This window comes from Symphodus melops (genome assembly GCF_947650265.1).
Source record: "Symphodus melops genome assembly, chromosome: 8".
Classification (NCBI taxonomy): Eukaryota; Metazoa; Chordata; class Actinopteri; order Labriformes; family Labridae; genus Symphodus; species Symphodus melops.
The window spans coordinates 23,286,167-23,291,806 of NC_136698.1; the positions used below are offsets into that span (position 1 = coordinate 23,286,167).

Below are 5,640 nucleotides of genomic sequence, written 5' to 3' on the forward strand. Positions count from 1 at the left end.
TTTTAACAGGGGTGTGTAGACTTTTTATATCCACTGTATAATATAAATATTTACTCAGTATGAAAGTGATTTAAGCAGGATATAAAATGTAAAAAATATAGATATTGCACAGTATGGATGTGGTTTTAGCAGGATATGATATAAAAATAAATATTAGCATGGTATGGAATGTAATTTTTAGCAGGATATAAAAAGAAATATTGCACCGAATGAGATGTAAACCGTAGCAGAGATGTAATAAATATAGCACAGTATGAAGTAAACTATAAAAAAAGTACAATAAGTATTGCACAGTGTGGGGTAAATTCTTAAATAAATAAACATTCCAGTCTGAAATGTAGAGTATTGCACATGCCAGCAGTGTGTGAGAGTGTATGGTAGAGGTAGGATGGTCAACGCATGTCCAGGTTCAGTGGGGATATGGCTCTGGGGAAGAAGGTGTCCTTCAGTCTCTTTGTCCGAGCTCGGACTCACCCGTAGCATCTGCCAGAGGGCAGCATGTCGAACAGATGAAAGCTGGGGTGAGAACTGTCCTTAACAATGTTCTTCGCTCTGTTCAGGCATCGAGAGAGGAGGAGGGAGGGGAGAGTGCAGCCAATGATCCTCTGCGCTGTGTTGATTACTCTCTGAAGTCCCTTCCTGCCTGCTTCAGTGCAGCTGGCGTACCACACTGTGATGCAGTACAGCAGCAGGCTCTCTACGGAGGAGCGGTAGAAGTTCAGCAGCAGCTTCACATCCAGGTTGTTCTTCCTGAGCACTCTCAGGAAGTGCAGGTTTTGTTGGGCCTTCTTGGTGATCTCCACGATGTTCGGGGTCCAGGAGAGGTCAGCCGAGATGAGGGTGCCCAGGAACTTGAAGGTCTGGACCCTCTCTCCACAGACACCGTCTGCGCGGTGCTTCCTGAAGTGGAGGATGATTTCCTTCGTCGTTTGTGTGGCTGGAAGCTGTTGTGATGAGTGAGTTGATCCTCTGTACAGAGTTGTAGTGTGAAATGCTTGACCTGTGTGCAAGTGTTGCTGTAGTTGAACTTTATTCAGGTCACAGTGAGGCTCAAGCTGTTAAGAGAAAGCAAGTGGAAGATAAGATAAAGCTGAATGATCTTCAACGGTGTGGTTAGAGCTGCTCAAGAGTCAGGGTAAATAAAGAGAAATGAAGATGGATGTTAATATTAGGATGAAAAGTTCTCTCTCCTCAAGGTGCAGTTATCACACGTACACTCCTGGTGCGTAAAAAAGTAAAGGAGACCATCAGGTGAGATGGAAGGGCCATAGCATGAAAGATGTATGAAACCTTCAGCATTTTTTTTTTTATATAATTAACCTCATAAATCACAATGGGATACATAATGTTTAGACATAACCCTGATTACTACACTTTCTTCTGCTATCTCCTATCTGGTCTAGCCACCCAATCAAGGCCCTGGATTTCCACACGCCAGTTAAGGCCAAGATCATCAATAGCTGTGTCACATTCCAGAGGTTGCAGCCTTCGTGGGCTGCATTTTAAGACCGATTACATCACACCGGCGCGACAAGTGCTGTCGCAATTCAGCGGCTCCTTCGAATGCAGCCGAGAAATGCAGCCTTCCTTTCCCCGATTTTGGAGGATTCAGCGGTTGGATCCTTTGCAGCCTTCCCTTCCCAAGATGCATTGCGCGCAAGGGACGTACAACATTAATGTAAACAATGGCATCTCCAAGCCTGACCTGCACAGCTGATCTGAATTTCACTATTAAATGCAAGTATTTGATTTTATTTCATTTAAATAGTTAACGATATCCATGTTTAAAGAGGAAGGCGACTGAAAAGCCTAATGTTTGTTGATTCCTGCTCACTGATGATGCGGGAGCTGTAACGTTAATGCTGTAAAGTTAGCAATAAGTTAGGCTAAAGTTACAACTCGACCTGATGTTTGTTGAGTTAACGTTAGTTTATTTCTTACTTTACTTTGTTTTTAGTGGAGTTAACAGACTTTGCTACGCACACAAATGATCAAGTTAAAAGCATTTCGACGGGTTGTGAACTTAGACGGTTTGATATGACTCCAGCAGCCAATCAGAGTAAAGCATAATTTAACGTCACATTTCTTAAACATGTTTTGATTTTAGGGAGCAAACTGCTTAGATCGTCCAGCTGCAGGGGAAACATGATCATCTGTTCACAGGAGTGAAGAACACAGCCAGCTTAGCTTGGAGGTAACATTAAGGAAAACAACTGGCCATATTATCACCATTTAACCATCTTGTACTTAAGGCTATAATTAGTTCTCATCCCATGTAAAGCCCACAATAATATGGATAATATAATGGATGCAAACTGACTTCTGTTTTTTAAATCCAAAATAAGGCATCCAAATAAATTATTTTTGAGGCATGTGTGTTATTTTTCACCCTGGTGTAAACCTGCTTTCCCTTTTCTAGTGTTTTCTCTGTAATAGGAACTATTCTGGAGTCAACGGGCTGGAAGTCTGTCCAGGGCCAAAAAAAAGGGACAACCTTAAAAAGAAATACATGTCATCTGTGCATTCACTTGAATGTATATAAGTTATATTCACACGAATGAATAAACTGACTTTTGCTAACATTTCTGTTGCTGTTGTTGTCAACTGTCATGATTAATTTCATCTGCAAGTGTCCAGGATCAGGAGATTGCGAGTTTGGCCCTGGTTTGTCCTCATGGAGGAGGTGTTGGAAAAGAGGCAGTCCACCTCAACCCCTGTCCTCATCGCCTCCATCCTTGAGGACAGACCAGGGCCCAGCGAGGCGGGGGACCAGGAGGAGGAGAGGTCAGGGAGAGAAAGAGAGGAGAGCCAGGCAGGAGAAAAGAGAGGGACTTCGATAGGCTGCTGATGGACCCCCATCAAAGAGGACTTGAGGTTTCAGTAAGAGGCAGCAGAGACGAGGGCGCAGGAGAGCAAGGAGCTGATGGAGAAGAAGTTCTCCCTGCTGCAATGTTTACTAGAAAAACTATATAAATAAAAAATTCAAATAGAAATGATTTATTTTGTTACATATTTGTTATGTTTGCTATGTTTAATATTATTTTAATCTATGTTTTAATTTTATCTGGACTATGAATGCATGAAAATGATTGAACAAGAAAAGAATTGAATTGATAACTTGTAATTCATTGATTAACTCATTTGGAGAAAAGCAGCATGATTCACTACAGGTGCAAACTAAATCACAAGAAAATAATCTGAGCTTCCTCGCTGTCAAACACTGCTTTAATCCTCCAAGAAAATATTTAGATTGCACATTATTTACTGTACTGCCAGCTACCTAACTTAGAGAGCAGACAATAAGCAGACTTGTTTCAATATTTAAAGTTATAAATAAAATGTGACAAAGCTGCAGTCCCAGTGATGAATAAGTATCAAGGACTCGCTGCTTGTACTTTGCCTCAGGAAAACAAGGTAAGAATATCAGATATACAAGAGCAGGTTGGAAGCATCTGAGTTTTCACTTCTTCCAGTCCTCATAGCTTCCATACTGTATACATAATAGCCTGGCACAATAGGGAAATGGACTTTCTGATGGAATTAAGAAAAATGATAACCTAATGGTAACAGTATGAAGAGAATTATTACAACCTTGCTTCACAGTATACTGTCTATTGTGGAGATTATCAACATGAACTAGTATAGCTATAATAAAAACAACCAGCAGAAATGAAGTTAAACTAAACTTTGATTTATTTAACACAAAAAGGTAAAGTCTATTTCTATTATTTAAAATGTATCGCTAATATTCTATATTTATTATATTGGGGTATTTGCATTTAATTTTATTGAAAGAAAGAAGAAAAAAACCCAGGCTGTCCCTGTGCTGGACCATAGCTGGACAGCCGGACTCTCAGCCTTATTCTCACGCTGCTGGGACTTCTCCACCATGAAACAAACGAACGTATTGATCTGTCAGAAACGGACGCTGTCAGGGTTGCTAGGAGACAGAACAGTTAGTGACGTAAGTAGGAAGACAAGACTGTCTCATTTCGGAGACCGCGCGGTTCAGCCTTCGCGGTCCACGGAGGACGTGCCTTCGTGGACCGCGAAGGCCACGCCCTCCCGAGGCTGCAGCCTCTGGAATGGGACACAGGTAGTGTGATCATCTGGGTGCTGTCGTCTGCTGCCGGGGTTTACAATAAGGAATCTTCCAGCCCTGAGTTTTTACAATTCAAACAATGACATTGCGGAACATCATTTATATGAAAACACAAACCTTCACTGCTCGTCCATTGAGGCCTCCAGCAGGTCAGTGTTCACCTGGTGCAGCTGACCGCTGAGCCACAGGAAACCTCATCATCCTAATATTAACATAACATCGATCTTAACTTCTCTTTCATTTACCCTGACTCTTGAGCAGCTGTAAACACAACACTGAGGATCATTCAGCTTGAGCTTATTTTACAGTTGTATTCTTGAAATATAGTAAAATACAGGTTTTAATCATGTAGCATCTCTTTCACATTGGGTCCTTATTTATCTGGTGGGGATTTTTGTTTGTTTTTTGCTGTTAAATATTTAGCCAAATAATAAATTCACATAATAATAAAAAATAAATAATGTTTGACTTCTAACTGGATAATGTCCATGATTGATCTCTGCTCAATAAAATGACAAGATCCTTCAGGTTGAAAAAGAAATCAGTGTTTGGACTATGTGGTGTGATCTACCAATCAAGTGTCATGTATGACTTGACCTTCAAAGCCCTAGTCATTCACTCACTCAATTTGTGTGAAGGACTGTCAGTCCTTTTTTGATGCGCATTCAACCCTAGTGTTTGGCATGCAGGGGGTTAAGTGTCTTGCCTAGGGACACAACGGGGCTCGAACTCCCAACCTTGTGGTCGAAAGTCGAACGCGCTACCAACTTTGCCATATCCGCCCCCTGCAACAGACTGGCATCGGGCAGCATATTTAAAGTGTCCACCATTTAAAGTGTGAAGCGGATTATTGGTGGAGTTTATATCCAAGTAGCCTCATAACATTTTCAGATCACAAAAAAAACACGGTTAAAATGTGAACAAACGCAAATATAAGCTCAGCTTTCAACGAAAAATAACTGTTTTTACGTTTCTATGGAAACAGCGCTACATAAAGCTAGCTGGCTAGCAGTTCCATTCTCGCTAGCGTTAGCCTACAGCTAACAGTAAAACACAAGTAGCTCACTAAAAAGTGAAAACACTTAAGTTTAAAATTGAATGCAGGTCGTCTAGACAGTGTACCTTCTTTATCTCCCATGTGTGGCAACACAGTATCTGAATGTAGTTTATAGTTTCCACAACACGGAATACAAGATATTGAGACTGGCAGGAGACCTCCAGCAATCAAATCACAGCGCAGAAAAACGTCAGAGTCCAAGGGTCATCATTAGTGGCCGTGATGATGATTGGAGGACATTGGAGGACAGCTCAGTCCAAGACACATTAAAAGCACAGAGTTCAGCTTGAATATCTCAGGCTGGTTTTAATTTCTGTCATAATGTCTTTGACACAAAGAACAATAGTTGTGCAGAAATCCTAACAGCTCAAACAGCCTAATCCTCTTTACAGCCTGTAGTCGTGTTTTTCAGCGCTCTTGCAAATATTAGGCTAATAAACAACTTATTAAGCTAACGTTTAGCTATCTTGTCAAATCCACT

The 5,640-nt window shown here is 41.1% G+C and overlaps 1 long non-coding RNA gene across 1 annotated transcript; it reads left to right on the forward strand.

The window, feature by feature from the left end:
• Positions 1 to 1,705: 1,705 nt before the first annotated feature.
• LOC306828455 lies at positions 1,706 to 3,314 on the forward strand. Its single transcript, XR_013779746.1, has 3 exons — positions 1,706 to 2,653; positions 2,774 to 2,840; positions 2,888 to 3,314. It is a non-coding gene; the product is annotated as an uncharacterized lncRNA (long non-coding RNA).
• Positions 3,315 to 5,640: the final 2,326 nt, after the last annotated feature.